This window comes from Tasmannia lanceolata, unplaced genomic scaffold (assembly GCF_043159265.1).
Source record: "Tasmannia lanceolata isolate RefF3 unplaced genomic scaffold, GAP_Taslan_0.1 ptg000012l, whole genome shotgun sequence".
NCBI lineage: Eukaryota > Viridiplantae > Streptophyta > Magnoliopsida > Canellales > Winteraceae > Tasmannia > Tasmannia lanceolata.
In genome coordinates this window covers 44302495-44316005 of record NW_027518689.1, presented here as the reverse complement: position 1 = coordinate 44316005, position 13511 = coordinate 44302495, and the positions used below count along the sequence as shown (strand labels likewise).

Below are 13511 nucleotides of genomic sequence, written 5' to 3'. Positions count from 1 at the left end.
GCAAAACCTGCTTCCGCTGTGGCCCAACAAATGAACGGTTTGGATCATCCTATGAAGTGGGCCGTACAATAGTTTTTGAAACATAATGGTTTGGATCACACCATACGAATGGCAAGATCCAAAAAAAAAGATAACTAAAATGATTGATTTTTGTATTATAACCAATCTAAGATTTGTTGGAACAGAGGATGATGCTAAAAGATTTGTTCCCATCATACGAGCCTGTGATGTCTCGAGGGTTTGCTCGTCATACAACTCCACTGGTGGTATCATGAGTAGTCGAGATTACCATGACTCAGACAGGGATTGAATTTTGTTAGGGATAAAGAAAAACAATTGTCCTTTTGAATCCATGATATTCATAATTTCAGATGAAGATGTTTTGTGAACTGAATGAAATAACAAATCGTGAAACAACCAATTAATCCAAAAGCTTAAGCTGTTAAAGTAGGTGTAATATTAATCCTTTATACTTCTACACTCCCCTTCACGTGTGGCCCTTCTTTTCTGGGTTGGCCATAATCGTGGCACATGTGGCCCCTCTTTTAGGTTGGCCGTACACGTGGATTTTTAATATTAAGGAGTTGTTTGGTTTCTAACCCAGGATGTGCGGTGAGGGAATAGTCCCGATACAACGTGAAAAGCTAATTACTCCAAAAGCTTAAGCTGCTACAGTTGGTGTTATTTAATCATGTGTACTTCGACACAAATATTAGAAGAGGAATGATAGACGCAAGGGCGCCCTTGCATTTAGAGCTGGAAAAGGGCCCTTGATTGGTTCCACGTCATTAAGTGTAACAGTTTAAAATCAGTTGAAAAGGTAAATTCGGTTGCACTTAATGAGGTGGAACCAATCAAAGGCCCTTTTCTGGTTCTTTAGACAAGGGCGCCCTTGCAACTATCATTGCTCATATTAAAATACTATATTAAGCACATCTTAGAGTGGCTGAGCATCAGGATAAGTTGTGGGGTTGGTGGGATAGCTTGAATCTTTCCTTGTTCGAATAAATATTGTATGACATTATGCAGGATTAGACAATCATTTGTAGCATGTCCCAGACCTTGATGAAATGCGCAATATTCTCTCGAACTATGTCTTGTTAATAGAGGGTGCGACGACACTGGTTGTGGATTCATAGGAAACAACAATCCTTCTGCTGCGTGACATTTCTAAAAGAGAGAATTCATGAGATGAACTTGGTCTTACCTAACTTTGATAAGCCTTTCAAAGTTGGTTGTGATGCCTCTAAATTAATCTCGTGCACACCAAGGTAGTTGAATTTGAACACTTCCAATAAGTTTATATATTTGATTCGTACCTTAAGCATGTGATTTCAATAGTGAATGAAAATGTTATGATTTCTTGCTTCAAGATGGATTACTATTCAAAGAGAATCGATTTTGTTCATCAATTTTGCACTCAAGGTTCTCTTCAGCTAAAGATAATCCAAGAGCTACATGAAGAATTACACTTTGAAAGAGACAAGTCCCTACTAGAAGATGATGGACAAGGCTTACAACAAGCATGTCAAACCAGGTGAGTTTTATAAGAATAAGATAGTGCTAAGAATAGTTATCTATCTCATTGGCTACATATATGAAATGGGAGGTGTTTAAATCTATAATTTTGATCATATGATGGAAGAAATTTTTGCATCATTAGATAGCCAGAGGTCCCATTAGACGAATTGACAAGATCTTGCCGATGTCAAATTGGTGTGACCTAATCACTAGTTTCTGAATAAGTGCATCATAATCCCAGTCCCTCCCTCCCTAGCATACACTAGGATAAGCCAATAGTGCATGTCAACTTCCCTAGCATACACTAGAATGCTCCAAATTCCACTTCAGCATCCAAATCAGAGTCAAGACCATCGAAGGAGTCAGATGCTTCTTCAATTCTTTTTTCCTGGTGCAGCTGGGCCATCATGGACTTGAACTAGAGACTTTTCGTTAAAGAAAGATCTTCCTTCGAGGATCAAGGGAGAAAAAAAACATTTTTTTCTTATCTTTTAAAAAAGATTAAAATATGAAACGGTGTCTCTCTTTGGGTTGGGTTTTACCTGACCCAAAAATGGGTCAGGTTTAGAAATCACGGGTCTTGGGCAGGGTCGGGTTTTAGATTCAAAACCCTGACTCAATCTTGGGTAGGGTTGGGTTTAAAGAAAAAAAAACCGAAAACCGACCTGAGCCATATAGGTGTAGTGTGACTTTCTTAAATATTTCTTGAATAACATAGCAGATTATTTTTCAATATGTTGATTGTTTTCATTGAGGTGATCATGTTTGTGATGTGAAGATAAAGTTTCCTTCTTAAATTTATACAATTAATGGCATAAATTTAGATATTTTGGTGTGAAGATTTGTGTTTTTTTTCTACAACCTTTATTATGTCACTGTTGTACGCTAAAAAATAAAAAACCAGCCTGGCCCGACCCAACCTGAGAAACCATCTTGGATAGGGCCGGGTTTTACGATTCTCGGGTTTTCCTATAAAAAATAGACCCAACCCAAGATAGTTTCTCGGGTAGAGTAAGGTTTCGGAAAAGCCGACCCGCCAGACCTGAGTTGCAGCTCTCTCTCCCCCTCTCTCTCTCTCTCTCTCTCTCTCTCTCTCTCTCTCTCTCTCTCTCTCTCCAACATGAATGGTAGGTGGGCCCAACAATTAATTTATTTAAATTCTTGAGCAAGGTAGGCCCCGCTCATGTTTTTCAAAATGAATTGGACGGCCCACACCATAGTATGATCCAAACCGTCCATTTGATGGGCCACGATGTAAATAGGTTGCACCCAAAAATATCATTTCCATTGGATGATCCTAGTCCTTCAATCTAAAGATTTCCATAGGATAATTCCTAGCCCTTTGATCTAAAGAGAAGCTGCATAGTATGGAAACCTCTATAGATTGGGAGTTGCCATCATCCTATGGAAATGATATTTGGGGCACAACCTATTTACATTGTGGCCCAGCAAATGGATGGTTTGGATCACCCTATGGTGTGGGTCGTACAGCTCATTTTGAAAAAAACTTTGACGGGCCCAATAAAAAAGACTTTTCCCTTAAAATCATCTCTAATTTCTCATTGGGATATATACGGAAGTGCAAGTATTCTTTTAAAAAATAAAGTGGGGTCCACCTTGTCCCAACGTAAACACACGTACCATGAAAATCATTTCCATTCGATGATCCTTACTCTTCAATCTATAGAGATTTCTATATGTTGCAGTTTATCAATAGATCAAAGGTTAGGATCATCCGATGGAGCTGAATTTGGGCCTCTCTTCATTGTTTTTACTACAAGGTCATCGACTCTAGTAACATTGAGGCCCAATTGTAGGCCCCACCCATATTTTTCAAAATGAAGTGTACTGTCCAGACCATAGGATGATCCAAGCCGTCCATTTGATGTCCCCCAAAGTAGATAGGTTGTGGCCCCAAAATCATTTCCATAGGATGATTGCAACCCTCCGATCTATAGAGGTTTCCATAATATGCAATTTCTCTTTAGATTGGAGGGCTAGGATAATCCTATGGAAATTATTTTTTGGGACACAACCTATTTACAATGTCCCATCAAATGGGCGGTTTGGATCATCCTATGGTGTGGGCCCTACAATTTATTTTGAAAAATATGCGTGGGGCCTACCTTTTTCAAGAATTTAAATAAATAAATTATTGGGCCCACCACCGGTTTGAATTTCTCTCAAAATTCTAATAGAATTACACATCAATTTTTTTAACAAAGGCACCCATTCAACTTACATATTTTCAATCTACGTGGGTTTTTTTTTTTTTTCTTTTTTTTTTTTTTGCAAAATTACAGATTGGGTACATACGTTCCATAATACTACGGATTTTTGTAAACATATTACATAATAATACTCATTCAGGACGCCTTTCAAAATATTGACGAATTCCAAGCACCTTAAGAGGAATAACATATTATGGAAACCTCTATAGATTGGAGGGCTAGGATCAGCATATACTAGTAAAAAACCATGTGCGATGCACGAGCTGACAAAGAACTGTACGGACCACATCATAGGTTGATCCAAACCGTTCATGTGATGGAACACAACATCAATAGGTTGTGCCCTTAAAATCATTTCCATAGGCTAATCCTAGCCCTCCAATCTATAGAGGTTTTTTCATAATTAAAAAAGCATAAAGGTAGGGGGTAGGATTGAAATTATGTGGCTTTAATGGGTGCCTTTGTTAAAAAGCATAAAGGAGGGGGTATGATTGAAAATATGTGGGTTGAATGGGTGCCTTTGTTAAAAAAAGTCAAAAAAGTGACGTGTAATCTCATAGAATTTTGGGAGAAATTCAAATAATTCTCTCATTTTCTCTTCTGCTATATAGTACTAGTAAAAAATCCCGTGCGATGCATGGGCCGACAAAGAACTGTACGGACCACATCATAGGTTAATCCAAACCGTCCATATGATGGAACACAACATAAATATGTTGTGCCACAAAAATCATTTCCATAGGCTGATCCTAGCCCTCCAATCTATAGAGGTTTCCATAATATGTTGTTCCTCTTAAATCGGATGGCTAAGATCACCCTATAGATTTTTTATTAAAAAAGCATAGAGGAGGGGGGTAAGGTTGAAATTATGTGGCTTTAATGGTTGCCTTTGTTAAAAAGCATAAAGGAGGGGGTAGGATTGAAAATATGTGGGTTGAATGGGTGCCTTTGTTAAAAAAATAAAAAAAAGTGAAGTGTAATTCTCATAGAATTTTCAAATAATTCAAAAAATCAATTCATTCTCTCAAAAAAGTAAAAAAAAAGTGACGTGTAATTCTCATAGAATTTTGGGGGAAATTCAAATAATTCTCTCATTTTCTCTTATGCTATATAGTATACTAGTAAAAAAACATCGCACTGGCCGACAACGAACTGTACGGACCACATCATAGGTTGATCCAAATCCATGTGATGGAACACAACATAAATAAGTTGTGCTCGTAAAATCATTTTCATAGGCTGATCCCAGCCCTCCAATCTATAAAGGTTTCCATAATTGTTGTTCCTCTTAAGGTGCCCGGAATCCGTCAATATTTTGCAAGTAGTTTTTTCGTCATTGTCATATGTCTATATCTCTTCCTGGTATTTTTTTTTGTAATTGTCACAAATAGTTACCCTGTGTTGGTACTTTTCCTAAAATGTCAGGAATATATTGACGATTTTACCCTCAAATAATTTCTCATATATATATATATATATATATATATATATAACGAACATAATCCGAACATAATCCGAGCTTTACATACCCCCAGGAATATATATATATATATATATATATATATATATATATATATATATATATATATATATATATATATAACGAACATAATCCGAGCTTTAAAGCCGGCTCGGCTTTGTGAACCGAGCCTAAAATGTTCACGAGCTTGTCGAAGCCGAACTATACAAAGCTCGAGTTCGGCTCGTTTATTTGACAAGCCAAATTTTTGGGCTCGGATTCGGCTCGTTTACTAAACGAATGAGCCCGAGCTGAGCTTTTAATGAGCCGAACCCAAACATGTTTTTGATCCGGCTCGGTTCATTTGCAGCCTTAGCTATAGGGTGACCTTAGCCCTTTGATTCATGGGGGTATGTAAAGCTCTTCAACTCGAAAGGTTGGGATCATTCCATGTCCACATTTTTTCTAGCACAATCCATGACACCAACAAATGAACGGTTAGGATCATCCATTCATGGGCTTGCTGTAGTTTTTTATTGGTAAGATGGGGTTAGCGAATAGGGCGTGCTATTATACTGCATATGGGAAGCGAAAAGGTTATTCCCACACCCTTCATGTAATAAATGGCACCCAAACCCTATTCTTTACACATTTCTAAATAGCTTTTAAAATCCCATAACGCTCTCAAAACCCATTTTTAAAATCGAGTGTAGAGTGCCATTATTGACATTCGGACGCCCTAAACGCTAACCCCACGCCCTAAAACGAGTGAGGAGAGGAAGAGGAAGAAGAAGAAGAAGAAGAAATCGTCCGATCAACCTTCGGGCGATTCAACGGCAACGATTCCTTTCAGGATGTAAGTAAATTCCTCAGAAGACTCTGAATCCTTTCTTGATGTGAGAAACACTATTTTTTGTTTTTGTGGATCCGTTTTTGAAATTGTATAGAAGCTAGCATTTGCCTTTGATTCCATAGTTATGTTGTGTATTCTGTGTATCTTTACATTTCTGCAGAAATTTTAGCTCTGAGCATGGATTTAATGTATTCTGAAACAGTTTGTATATTCCAGAATCTGTTTTTGATTCCTGTATAGTAAGGCCCTGTTTGTTTGGGATTATGGGAACCGATTATCAGCCCAATCCGATTATTGTTGAGTCCAATAATCTGATAGGTACCCAGAAATAGACAAGAAGAAGATGAAATAATGGTTCGTTTGGGAAACCAGTCCCTCGTACAAGAGCACGAAATTAAGTTGAAATCTTCTCAGCCTTTTTTATTAAGAGATGAGAGCATATAAAGATCTACAATATTCTCAAGTTCCAACACAACCAGGACCCTACAACGAATCAGAATAAAGGATAAATAAAAGAAAACTAAAAGATAAATATAAAAGATAGCTAAAACTAACAAGCCAACGTAAGTGTTGGTTATTGACATCCCTAAAATTTGGGGATTCAACATAATCTGATTGAGGGTGATAATTGGTTGTTGTAATCCCAAACGAACAAGGACTAAGTAGAATGCACTGCCTTAGAATGCAAATAATAAAGGGTTTTGCTAACGAGTGCCCTTAGGGCACCCCCCGTTAAGGTGCATTGGAAAAGATATTTTACAATCATTTTGCAGACTGTTTGATATAAATACTCATAATCTGTGACTTTATTATCAAAACATGTGTAAAATATCATTTCCAATGCACCTTAACGGGTGCCCTTAGGGCACTCTTTAGCAAAACCTAATAATAAAATGTCAATGATAAGAAGAATAAAGCAATAAATAATCTGTTTGGTTGCACGGCATAGACTCAGAGGGTAGTGGAATAAGTAGTTAATAGGGACGAGACAAGCATTGGATTTGCATGGAATTACCTCGGAGAATAGTGGTAAGTAGTGATTGGTTGTGCATCATAGACTTGGCAAGTAGGAGGTGTCATTACCAATATATATATATATATATATATATATATATATATATATATATATATATAGAGAGAGAGAGAGAGAGAGAGAGAGAGAGAGAGAGAGAGAGAGAGAGAGAGAGAGAGAGAGAGAGGCACTATTCCCAAGAAATTTCAAGCAAAATTCCACCTTTTTGTGTATTTTGGCTTGGATGTTATAAGGGGACACGAATGCCACATCGGCACACACCGGGGAGTCTCCAAGAGTTCAATGCTTTATTTCCAACCAAGTGGGGAATTTTGCTAATGTGGCACCCAAATGCCAAGCAAAATCCCTAACCCTCCCTAGCTTTTGTGCAAACAAACACAAATGATTTGCCAAAGCAAATCTGGCGAAGGCAAGAAAAAGATATACATAAATCATTAATTGAGTGTTTACACTGTTGACAGTCGATGATTCTTTATGTTCTATAAAGTTAATAATTCAATTGAAATTAAATAACCAGATAGGAGCTCAGCATTTGAAATTAAAAAGATAGCTATAAAAGTATGAGCTATAATGCCTTTCAGCAAGATCTTTCCAAAGTTGCTTGTATAAGGAAGTATCATTGTTCTCTGTGATTAAAATGTGTAATAAGTTTCAAAGCCCCAGGGAAATATTTTTCTGAAAACAATGTGGATGGCATCAAGCTTGAGCCTATCTTTTGTTGGATCTATATAAATTCCAAGTTCCACTGCTTCCCCACATATTGCATGCTCAGATACAGAGGGTAAGGATGTCAGTTCGGTTTCAATGATGTTATGATGGTAATCACTTTAAGTTAGATTTAAAATTAGCTACCAAAGGCGTCACTACAAAATTACTGGAAATTTTCTCCCATCGAGAGATTTTTTATTTCAGGCTTGACATTGCAACTAATCCAATAGGCTTTCCTCATACCTGTGTCACATTTCACTAAGTTTTTCTTCTATATAATTATTTTAAATACCTTAAGCGATTAAATATAAACAAGATGTAGCTTCATGTATAATATGATATACACTGTCATGTATAAAGATTTAGGGGCCGTTTGGATACGCAGATTTTATAATCTAGGTTTTTAGTTTGAAAACAGTGTAAAAGAGGGGTCATGATCAAGCTGATGTCTTCTGTTCTGACAGCGTTTGTTGGATTTTAAGTGAGAAATTCAGGTTTTAAAAATCTCTCCCGCATCCTGAGATTTCTAAAGCCTGGAAATATGGGAGGATCTGCTGCTCTCTTGCTGACGGAAAGAAAGGCAAGAGGTAAAAATGAGTAAAAAACGACGGCTGGTCCGCTTCTTCTCTTGTATCTTAGCTACAATTTTGAAGAAATCCCGGATTCTAAAATTCGAGTATCCAAAGCCCCTTGGAGTTGAGCAAAAACTTAATTAGAACATAATACCATTAATGCCGTCTAAAGTCCATTGCCCTTTGCTACATCCGAATTAGGCAGGAGAACGCATAGATGATCAATACTTGTAATTGGTGTCCTGACTCCTCCTGAGAATAGAACGAACAGCCTAAACACCTAGTTAGGAGTGATTACTTGCCACATTTATTCTAGCAAAGATACTTAGAGCGGACCAATGCCTTTGAAAGCACACCGCATTGTACTTGGACTTCAGAAAGCATATAGAGATTAAAAACAAGTCAGGATGAATTCTGTGAATGAAAAACAAGCTGCAGGGGAAGAACAAATACTGTTACTAAATTTCTATTACATATGTTTGGTGACACAATAATGGAGGATGGAAGAATCGATTATGATTTATTCAAAAAAAGGTAAAAGAATCATAATAATTCCAGATAAGACAATTATGTTTAGCTATTCTTGCTACATGAGTAAGACTATGCATTGTAGTTTTTTTTTTTTTGGAAAATGACAGAATATATTCATAAGGATAAGGTGTACAAAGATTGGGGGCAAGTAGTCCCGCTCCATTACATACATCATGACAAACAGAGGAGTATTCTCTAATAGCCTTGAACTTCATTTAGAAACTGTTAAATTTTGAAGAGAAGATTTTCTATTATTCTTGGATGCATGACAATCAAGTCCAATGAGTGTTTATATAAAGAACACTCAAGAAGATAAACATAGAAAGAGATATGACATGATTTGGGGAGATAATCCTAATCTAATCTTGTTACTTAATCTAGCCTTCTTCCTTAATCTACCACCTAGTCAAATCAATCTAAAATCCAACCCAATCAATCTAAAATCCACCCCAATCAATCTACGATTTGATTTTATTCTCTAATATGCCCCCTCAAACGTATATGGATTGGAAATCGATATACGTTTGATTACAATAGATATCCCAAAAAAGAAATGTAAAATTTTTTGATGCACACTGTTACGATTGATGTCCGCCTGTTGTTGATATTGTTGAAGATGAATTGCTGCTTGTTGTTGAAGAATGTGTCACATGAAAGATGAGGCGCACAGAGCGTCAAAGAACTGAATTGGACTCAAGCCGGAATGGGCGAGTCTTTAGGCCGGTTTTGAATACCGAACCTTCTGGAAATGGGTCACAATGGACCAATGCCTCGATAGGCAAAAGGATGCCTCGATGGGCAAGACATCATAGGTCGGCAAGTACCGATACTCATGGAAATTGACTCTCTCAGGCACGACCCTCAAGGAATTGAGGCCCCTCAACTGAGTAGAGTGACTATTTCAGGCACGCACCTCGAAGAAAGGCACCTCAACTGAAATAGAAAATCAAAGATTGAAATAGAAGTTGACAGATAAAGAGAATGAAAATGAAGAGAAGATAAAGAGAAGCGACAACTAGCGGCTTTGGATAGCGAATAGCAATTGTAGAACAAAAATGACATTAACAATTGTTCTGATGGAAGGAAAATGATGAGGGGGATATCAAATATTGGGGGTGATTTCACTTTGAACAAGAGGAAAGGGTGTGCAAATATCACATTGGGGATACACCATTTTTTTTTTGCATAAGATGAGTTGGGCAGCATCAAAAGATAAACCTTCTTCAACTTTTAATCTTCTTGTTGTTTCAGCATGAGTGGAGGAAGCAAAAATAAAATGGCAAAGAATAGGGAAAGAGGGATACGTTGGATGAAGGCAAGACGAGGAAAAAAAAAGAGAGGAGCAAGATCTAGGCTAAGGGGATCAATGTTGGTCCGGACGGACGGCCGATCGGCCGTCCGCATGAGAAAGGAAGCACTTGTGGAGAGGTCAAGCCAAGGTCGTTGGCTCTAATACCATGTTAAATTTTGAAGAGAAGATTTTCTATTATTCTTGGATGCATGACAATCAAGCCCAATGAGTGTTTATATAAAGAACACTCAAGAAGATAAACATAGAAAGAGATATGACATGATTTGGGGAGATAATCCTAATCTAAGCTTGTTACTTAATCTAGCCTTCTTCCTTAATCTAAAATCCAACCCAATCAATCTAAAATCCACCCCAATCAATCTACGATTTGATTTTATTCTCTAATAGAAACCAATGCTACTTCTCCAGAGTTAAACCTCAAACCTTCAATTCAACCATAGACTATCTAGTCCAGGGTAATACAGATCACGAGTAGCAAAGAGCCGAGGTTCCTCAAGCACCTCTCAGATGATAGAATAATTCGTTCCCTTTGGCCTGATCCTTTAGACAAAAGATCCAAACAACTCCTTTTCGATCCTCACCAGGGGTCTTGAAAGCTTCTCCATCTCAATAGTTTCCATCCTGGACCCATCCCAGATGACCCAACTTCTTTCAATCTCTTCCATTTCAAATGAAATTACCAATAGGCACCCTTCAGCCTAGGTAAGAAAATAATAGGCTCAACAAAGTCGAGCAATTACTTCATTTCATACATTCGTCTTGCTCTTCGGAACAAAGAAGAATATACATCCCAAACGGCGAGGAATCTGATTTCTCAAGCCCGCTTTGATGTGCTTTTGCTATCTTCCAATTAGCATTTTTGTTGAAGAAAAAAATGCCAGGGCCCTGCCACTACAACATCTCCAACTTTTAAAGAATCCTTAGACAAAGAATTCTTTCAAAACTGCACCTCCACCACAAACTACCAACCAGGGACTTCTGCTTCCAAAAAGACTAGACATTCTTCGACATCCATTAAGGATTCTTCACAGAAATAGTATTAGAAAAAAGTCAAGATATCAAAAAACCTACCCAAAAAATATATACAACAGTGAGAGGAGGGGGAGCTCTCTAGGTACTAGGGTCCAAAGACCCGTCCCTTTCCTTTCCCTGATTCTCATTTTTCTCCTTAACCTCCTCTTTGTCCTTTGGCGGATGTCCAAAAAGACTATGCATTGTAGTTTTTGTAGAGAAGATGTTCCCAGCTACCTCGTGCATATATGAGAACATATCTAAGATTGACAGTTCACCTTAAAACATTAACATTAAATTCTAGTGCCCCTGATGTGAGTCTCCAAACAATAGTTTTAGAGAGAGGGATCTGAGAAGCAATTAGTAATAGATAAAAGTACATGAGGAAGCAGTTAGAGAAAATAAGATATTGCCATTTTTTTCTTTAGAAAATCTAGAAAAGCAACCTAACTTATTCATACAATATTTCAGTAGACATGTTAATAATTTTATATGAGTAGAAATCATATGCTTAGATCTCTATAATAGATTCTCCATCAATAGTAAGCACAAATACTACAATAGATTTTTACTAATTTAATTACTACTGGTAACCACAAATAAAAATAGCTTCACGATGCACCAAATTAACTATCTGATTAGCAATAAATGACAACTTTGAAATGAGAAATAAAAGAGAAAACAAGATTTGGCGGCGCATAAAGATTATAATCATCAGTTAAAACTATCTATGCAAGAGTCCTAGCTTTGAACAAGAGGCTGGAATGGGAGGAAAACATATTACAATTAATTTTTCCCAACAGGCGTTTGCGGGTCCTATTGGAGTCGCGGATGCATCGGAGGTTCGGGCGGTACATCAAGGGTTAATTCTTTTAGCCCCTGAGTTGTTGGATAAGGTTGTAGTTAAGGGGACTCCCTTAATGTTATTCGTTTGCCTTAAGGGGTCTTCTAAGCACCCTTGGAGGTTCGGCATATTCTCTGATGAGATTAGAGATCGATCTAGAGCTTCGGGGATGGTCTTTCATCATGTTCGTGGATTGGCCAATGATGTCGCCGACCGTCTCGCAAGAGAGGGGGTTTCTAAGGCGATGGATCTTCTTGTTGCTTTTCATTTTTCTTTTTCTCTGTAAATCGACAATCTCGATCTTGTTTTTAATAAAATCAACTACCATTAAAAAAAAGAGTTCGGAAAGATGATGGTCATTCTAAGAACCTTAAAAGCCAGGAACATGACTGTAGCGGTAGACAGAGTACAATTTAGTTTTCAACGGATTAAGGGTTGAGAGCGGAGTAGTTGGAAGCATGGTTTTGAATTTCAACCGAAATCTGAAATTTCTTATTTCGGTCAAGGATGAGGTGCCGTGGTGTATGCTATTTGCAGATGACATAGTATTAATCGACGAAACCAAAGCAGGAGTAAATGCTAAGTTAGAGCTATGGAGAACTACTTTGGAATCCAAAGGTTTTTGACTAAGTAGGACTAAGACATAATATATGGATTGCAACTTTAGTAATGTAAGGAGGCGGGATGAGGATGTAGTAAATATGACTGGACAGGAGGTACCTAAGAGGGATATCTTTCTCTATCTTGGTTCAATTCTACAAAAGGAGGGAGAGATTGAAGGGATGTTAACCATAGAATAAGAGCAAGTTGGTTGAAGTGGAAGCTTGCCTTAGGAGTTCTGTGCGACCGTAAAATCCCTACCAAGTTGAAGGGAAAGTTTTATAAGACAGTTGTGAGGCCAGCCATGTTGAACGGCTCAGAATGTTGGGCCACCAAGAAGCAGCATGTGCATAAGATGAGTGTAGCGGAGATGCGAATGCTTAGATGGATGTGCGGCCACACAAGGTTATATAGAATTAAAAATGAAGACATTCGTAAAAAGGTGGGGGTGGCACCAATTGAGGAGAAGATGAGAGAGCACCGCTTAAGATGGTTTGGACATATCCAACGTAGGCCTTTGGATGCTCCGGTGAGAAGAGGCGACTCGTGCCAAATTGATGGAGTAAAAAGACGTAGGGGCAAACCGAAAGCAACTTGGGTAGAAATAGTGAGGAAAGACTTGATAGCTAGGAACATAACAAAGAACATGACCTTGGATGGGATAGAATGGAAGAAAATGATCCATGTAGAAGAACACAACTACAGCCAGGATTAGAGCCGGATAGATTCCTTTCACCTTCTTCATGAAATTTTTCTAAAGGATTCATTTAGCAGACCCCAACTAGTTTGGGACAAAGGCTCTGTTGAGTTGAGTTGAGTTGAGTTGGTCAAGACCG

The 13511-nt window shown here is 37.8% G+C and overlaps 1 protein-coding gene across 2 annotated transcripts in view; it reads left to right on the top strand.

The window, feature by feature from the left end:
- The first annotated feature begins 5851 nt into the window (after positions 1 to 5851).
- LOC143888332 (L10-interacting MYB domain-containing protein-like) overlaps positions 5852 to 13511 on the top strand; it is a 39566-nt gene continuing 31906 nt past the window's right edge. Inside the window, exon 1 of one of the 2 annotated variants that reach the window (XM_077392713.1) lies at positions 5852 to 6067. The gene's annotated coding sequence lies outside the window, so the exon portion shown is untranslated. The remainder of the gene's footprint in view (positions 6068 to 13511) is intronic. The other variant, XM_077392712.1, reaches the window with a different exon arrangement.